Below are 7,552 nucleotides of genomic sequence, written 5' to 3' on the forward strand. Positions count from 1 at the left end.
GCATTAGGTAAGAATAGATCTTACTTGGAGACATAGAATCTTGTATAGACATAGCGTTTCCAGTGTGGTATAGTGCGCACCCTAAAACATCCATCAATTCTGCAGAAAACATTTCTTTATAAATTAAGGTAAAATATAATTCCTTAGTCACACTTTGTTATTCTGTGCAAAAGGTCAGTCTATCGGTGGAAATGCTAGAAAATACGGTTTATGCTGTATCACCAGCACTTCCACTTTGCAATCAAACAGCAGGTCGAGAAGTGAATGACTTGAAAAGAGAACAAAGTGGATATAACTTCAATTCTGATTGCAGTTCACTACTTTTTATCTTTTTGTTCCCTCTTGGCCATGCTCTGAAAAGCATGCAGGATAGATATTACTCCCCCGATTAGGAAATTGAACCCATGCCTTCAGCATTAGAGTGTGGAATCTTAACCACTGGACAAGTGCCAGTTCTGATTTGAATTGAATAAGTTTTCAATATCCTTGCTTGTCTCTCCCAGAATTTGTAATAAACAAGATTTTTAAGTTTACCTACCTGAACAGAGAGTGCTGGGGAGACCTGCTCCTGAGGCCTTGGCCTGAGTTGCACTAACTGGTTTATGTGCTGTGCTCAGTGGCTTCAGTCATGTCTCATTCTCTGTGCCTCTTTGGAGACTGTTCCTGCCAGGCTGCTCTGTCGGGGGCATTTTCCAGGCAAGAAAAATGGAGTGGGTTGTAATGCCTTCCGCTGGGAGATCTTCCCAACCTAGGGATAGAACCTGCATCTCCTGTGTCTCCTCCCTGGCAGGATAATTCCTTACTATTGAGCCACCGGTGACTGAATTATACAAGATTCTGAAGTCCCTGAAGACCTTCACAATGAAATCTCCATTCATGGCCTAGTTCCTGAACAGGAGAACCAGAATCCCCTGGCTCAGGCCAGATTCCCCAGAGAAAGAATGACAAACTGAATATTCATTAGTCAAGTCTGTGCAAAACTGCCCCCCAAAGTGAAAATGTGGAGACTGCTTGTGGGCATGCTTGGATAAGCACATTCAATAACTGCTGCCTACAGTGATTTCATCTTTTGATTGGTTTAAAATGTACCTCTACATCTTCTGACATTTTCTGAGAGTGTTGCCTCTGGCCCTGGGATGGAGAAAATCCAATGGCTAGAAAACACAGAATTCTGATCCCAATGTTCAACTTAATGTGAATGTTGGAAGTAGAACCAACTGCAAAGCCTCCATTTTTGTTTCAACAATAAACCCTGCCGTATTTGCTGCATATTAAGAAAAAATCAGACAATTTCAACATAAAGTCAAATGGGAATGGTTGTCAAGACAGTGAATATCAACTTTTAATTGAAATTCTTAGAGTAGCTCTCATACGTATAATTGCTGTTGTTTAGTTAACTACTTCTTTTACAACTTTTCACTTTCATTGACGCTTTATTTGACAACTTGATCTCAATTGTAGCCTGCTATTTACTGCATAAGAGGTATTTTCTATCACAGAATTACAAAATTTCACTTTCAAACTATTTGTAAGAAGCACACACATATAAATAAGCAGAAAAATGACATTATGGACACTATAATTCGATCACTCACGTTAAACCATAGATTTATCTTATTAGGTTTATTATTTTAAAGTAACACAGAATTACATGTAAGCCAAATTTCCATCAGTCCAGCCTCTCTCAATCCCATTCCATCCACGTCATCTAGAGGAAATAACTATTGACTAATACAATATGTCTGACTCTTTGCAACCCCATGGACTATAGCCTACCAGGCTCCTCTGTCCATGGGATTTCCCAGTCAGTAATAGTGGTGTGGGTTGCCATTGACATCTCCAGTGGATCTTCCTAATCCAGGGATCAAACCCATTGCATTGAAGAGGATTCTTTACCACTGAGCTAGCAGGGAAGCACTATATACATACGTGAAAAGTGAAGTTGCTCAATAGGGTCTGACTCTTTGCAAACCCATGGACTGTAGCCTACCAGGCTCCTCCATCCATGGGGTTTTCCAGGCAAGGGTACTGGAGTGGGCTACCATTCCCTTCTGCAGGGGATCTTTCTGACCCAGGGATCGAACCCAGGTCTCCCACGCTGCAGGCAGAGGATCTACCATCTGAGTCAACAGGGAAGCCCCATATACATATTAAATATGTACGTATGTATAATTGTTAGTTATGTGGTTTTAAAATTGATATGAGAGAATTTAAGATATTTATATATTTATGTGATTGGTTATATACATGTGTATTCTTGCCACCTCTTTTTAATATCTTCTGCTTCTGTTAGGTCCATACCATTTCTGTCCTTTATTGAGCCCATCTTTGTATGAAATATTCTCTTGGTATCTCTAATTTTCTTGAAGAGATCGCTAGTCTTTCCCATTCTATTGTTTTCCTCTATTTCTTTGCGTTGATCGCTGAAGAAGGCTTTCTTATCTCTTCTTGCTATTCTTTGGAACTCTGCATTCAGATGCTTATATCTTTCCTTTTCTCTTTGGCTTTTCACTTCTCTTTTTTTCACAGCTATTTGTAAGGCCTCCCCAGACAGCCATTGTGCTTTTTTACATTTCTTTTCCATGGGGATGGTCTTGATCCCTGTCTCCTGTACAATGTCACGAACCTCATTCCATAGTTCATCAGGAACTCTATCTATCAGATCTAGGCCCTTAAATCTATTTCTCACTTCCACTGTATAATCATAAGGGATTTAATTTAGGTCATACTTGAATGTTCTAGCAGTTTTCCCTACTTTCTTCAATTTCAGTCTCAGTTTGGCAATAAGGAGTTCATGATCTGAGCCACAATCAGCTCCCGGTCTTGTTTTTGCTGACTGTATAGAGCTTCTCCATCGAGGTAGAAAGAATACACAGAAGAACTGTACAAAAAAGAGCTTCACAACCAAGATAATCACAATGGTGTGATCACTCATCTAGAGCCAGACATCCTGGAATGTGAAGTCAAGTGGGCCTTAGAAAGCATCACTACGAACAAAGCTAGTGGAGGTGGAATTCCAGTGGAGCTATTTCAAATCCTGAAAGATGATGCTGTGAAAGTGCTGCACTCAATATGCCAGCAAATTTGGAAAATTCAGCAACGGCCACAGGACTGGAAAAGGTCAGTTTTCATTCCAATCCCAAAGAAAGGCAATGCCAAAGATGCTCAAACTACCTCACAATTGCACTCATCTCACATGCCAGTAAAGTAATGCTCAAAATTCTCCAAGCCAGGCTTAAACAATATGTGAACCGTGAACTTCCTGGTGTACAAGCTGGTTTTAGAAAAGGCAGAGGAACCAGAGATCAAATTGCCAACATCTGCTGGATCATGAAAAAAGTAAGAGAGTTCCAGAAAAACATCTATTACTGCTTATTGACTATGCCAAGGCCTTTGACTGTGTGGATCAAAATAAACTGTGGAAAATTCTGAGAGACATGGGAACACCAGACCACCTGAACTGCCTCTTGAGAAACCTGTTTGCAGGTCAGGAAGCAACAGTTAGAACTGGACATGGAACAACAGACTGGTTCCAAATAGGAAAAAGAGTGCATCAAGGCTGTATATCATCACTCTGCTTATTTAACTTCTATGCAGAGTGCATCATGAGAAACGCTGGACTGGAAGAAACACAAGCTGGGATCAAGATTGCTGGGAGAAATATCAATAAGCTCAGATATGCAGATAACACCACCCTTATGACAGAAAGTGAAGAGGAGCTAAAAGCCTCTTGATGAAAGTGAAAGTGGAGAGTGAAAAAGTTGGCTTAAATCTCAACATTCAGAAAATGAAGATCATGGCATCCAGTCCCATCACTTCATGGGAAACAGATGGGGAAACAGTGGAAAGTGTCAGACTTTATTTTTTGGGCTCCAAAATCACTGCAGATGGTGACTGCAGCCATGAAATTAAAAGACGCTTACTCCTTGGAAGAAAAGCTATGACCAACCTAGATAGTATATTCAAAAGCAGAGACATTACTTTGCCGACGAAGGTCTGTCTAGTCAAGGCTATGGTTTTTTCCTGTGGTCATGTATGGATGTGAGAGTTGGACTGTGAAGAAGGCTGAGTGCCGAAGAATTGATGCTTTTGAACTGTGGTGTTGGGGAAGACTCTTGAGAGTCCCTTGGACTGCAAGGAGATCCAACCAGTCCATTCTAAAGGAGATCAGTCCTGGGTGTTCATTGGAAGGACTGATCCTGAAGCTGAAACTCCAGTACTTTGGCCACCTCATGTGAAGAGTTGACTCATTGGAAAAGAGCCTGATGCTGGGAGGAATTGGGGGCAGGTGGAGAAGGGGACAGCAGAGGATCAGATGGTTGGATGGCATCACCAACTCGAGGAACATGAGTTTGGGTGAACTCCGGGAGTTGGTGATAGACAGGCAGGCCTGGCGTACTGTGATTCATGGATGACTGAGTGACTGAACTGACTGAACTGAACTTTCACAGGTATTCTCAGACCCTTCTTCATGACTATGTCCTATGTTTCCTGTCTCCCCTAAGCACCAACAAGGTTTTGCTCTAATGGTTTGGACATGAATGTTTTGTAACCACTTGAACACTCAAGTAAGCATAATTTGGAATTACAGGTGACAATGCCCCACAGGGTAAGCTTTGTCTAATAAAAATGAGAGCTGGCAGAAAAATTCCTTTTTCTATCTTGCTTCCTTGAAAACTGGTACGTGGTTGATGTGCTTGCCTATTTGTTTCAACAAAATTTTTTTTGAAAAAGTTTTTTTTTATTAGGTTTCATTATACCTGAAAGCTTTATTTTTTGTGATATAAATTTGGTTAAATGCAAGATATCAATGAGTTCAGAAATGTTGATAACTTAATAGGTAAAATGCTGCAAAAAATAATAAAACTTTTAATAATCAAACAAAATGTCAACATGTCTCTTGCAAGGAAGATGATCTGACTCTTAACAACCATCCAAGAATTGATTCCAACATAAATCCACCTTAACTATCAGGATTTTTCTTTCTTGTGAAGAAAGAAAATATTTTCTTGTGAAGAAAAATATTTTTATAATTTTTTAACAAGAAAGAAAAATCTTGACAGTTAAGTTGGATTTATGTTGGAATCAATTCTGGATGGTTGTTAAGAGTCAGATCATCTACAATATTATAAAGTAATTAGCCTCCAATTAAAATAAATTTATATTTTAAAAAATTATAAAAATATTTTTCTAACATATATTTTATTTTAGATTGTATTTATTTCCCAATTATTGTGTATTATTTATGTTAGTATGTTTTCTTTGAACAATTAATGGCTTTTAAAATGGGGAATATTGGGTACTTGAAGTTGGAATGAAAAGGACTAAGCTTTCTCTGTTGATATTAATGGAATTTTTAACAACTTACTACCTCTTCACTTAGCAGGATTTAATTCTTAAATGAAGATAGCTGTTGTTTTAAATTTGCATTAATCTGAGTGACTGACTTAGGTTATCCAGGAATCTCTTCAACGCATCCTTCACATCCTTGCTCCTCAGGCTGTAAATGAGGGGGTTCAGCATTGGAATCATCAGGGTATAGAAGACCGGGGCCATCTTATCAGTATCTAATGAGCGGTTGGTCCTTGGCTGCAAATACATGAAGGGAAGAGTCCCACAGGACACAGTGACAGCCATCATGTGAGACGCAGAGGTGGAAAAGGCTTTTTGTCACCCTTCTGAAGAACATATCCTCAAAGTGGCAAGGATGATGTTGAAATAGGATGTTAGAACAACAATCATAGAGAAAAACAAATTGGTCCCTGAAAAGGTAAACACTGCTGTTTCTGGAACGTTAAGTATCAGAACAAGACAATGCTAAGAAAGGGACATTATCACAGTAAAAATGGTTGATCACATTGGACGAGCAATATGACACGAAAAACACACAGGAGGAGACCGTCAGTGCTGTGGTCAGACTGTAGGTGTAAATAAGGGCCATCAGGAGAAGGCAGATCCCTGGAGAAACCACCGCCCGGTAGAGCAGGGGCTGCAAAGAGCCACATAGCGGTCATAGGCCATGGCAGCCAGCACGAAAATCTCAGCCACAATAAAAACTAAGAATCCACCTAGCTGGGCTGCACATCCGTAATAAGATATGGTTTTCTTTGTAACCAAGAAGTTAACCAACGTTTTGGGGGCAATGACAGAAGAATTGTCCAAATTGGTTATAGCCAAGTGCCAGAGGAAAATAACATGGGGGTTTGAAGCTGAAAGTCCATGCTGGTGAGGATGACGATTCCCAGGTTCCCTGTTACAATCTGTCCATAGATGACCAGGAACACAGGATAGAGGGATCTGGAGTTCTGGACGGTCTGAGATTCCCATTAGAATGAACTCAGTCACTTGAGTGTGATTCCCTGGAGCCATGTATTTCGCTGATTTCAACTTAGTGGGGAAAATGGAAAGTGATTAATAGACTGTAAAGTGGTCTCTATTTTTCTTGCATGCCATATTGTTAAGTATTTCACTTAAAATGAGTTCACTTCTGTTGACAAACACTTGAAAGTTTTGGCACTTTCTCAATTGTCTTTTCCCTTCATCTTTTCATCAAATTCAGAAATACAAACTCTCTAGAGTTCCATTTCAGGATCTTAGAACTGTCTGACCAAGCAATTGATGTATTTATGTACTATAGGATATGGTTTTTATTGGATAAACATACATAAATTGCATCATGAGATGTATTTATATTTACATGCACGTGTAAATTATATTAATGTCTCATGCAAATATGCTGCTTGTATATGTATGTTGGAGAAGGAAATGGCATTCCAGTAACCTCGCCTGGAGAATCCGTGGACTGAGGAGCCCAACAATTTATAGTCCATAGTGTCGTGGAGTCAGACATGGCTGAAGTGGCTTAGCACTCGTAAAAATATGCGGCATCTATATATGTGTAGGTGTTTATTTATATACACATGCATGCCTCTCTGTGTGTTTGTGTTTCTTGAGATAAAATAGAGGTCCTATAAGAAGTTGATGAGCTCAAGTGACATCTAGTTATTTTTCTCTTAGCTGCTACAGGGCTTCCCACCCTCTCATATATTGTCATCATACTGGTTATTTTAGTATTTCTGTGGAAAACTTATTCAATAGTCTGCTTTTTCCTTAACAATAATTACAATACTCCTCGGATTCAGCTGCCACAAGCAAATTTACACTTTGCTACTGTTCATTCTTAATATCATTCAGACATTCTGAATCTGCTTTTTGGAAATTACCTTTCCTTTCTTTTGTAAAATAAATTGCTCTTATCTAATCTGTCTTTTAGCAGCTCAATCTTTTTATTTTGTTCTGGCAACCCTTTCTTTCTTTTCCTATTTAAAGAAAAGCTGTATGTTTTTTCTTTAAATAACTTAAAGTCCATTTTTATTTTTTTTAATACATAATGTATAGTTTCGATTTGTTAAAGGTTGATCAGTTTTTTTGCTTCTATATGGAAATCATAGTCTAACATTATTTAATAGTACTGTAGTCCACGCCAACACATACAGAGGCACTTTGAATAATGATCTCTTTGTTCTGCAGGAGTGTCCCAGAATGTGTGTAT

The 7,552-nt window shown here is 39.0% G+C and overlaps 1 pseudogene; it reads right to left on the minus strand.

Moving 5' to 3' along the window:
- Nucleotides 1-5,418: 5,418 nt before the first annotated feature.
- Nucleotides 5,419-6,369, minus strand: LOC101108338 (olfactory receptor 8J2-like; annotated as a pseudogene).
- Between the last annotated feature and the right edge of the window lie 1,183 nt (nt 6,370-7,552).

Source organism: Ovis aries, chromosome 15 (assembly GCF_016772045.2).
Source record: "Ovis aries strain OAR_USU_Benz2616 breed Rambouillet chromosome 15, ARS-UI_Ramb_v3.0, whole genome shotgun sequence".
In the NCBI taxonomy this organism is placed as follows: Eukaryota; Metazoa; Chordata; class Mammalia; order Artiodactyla; family Bovidae; genus Ovis; species Ovis aries.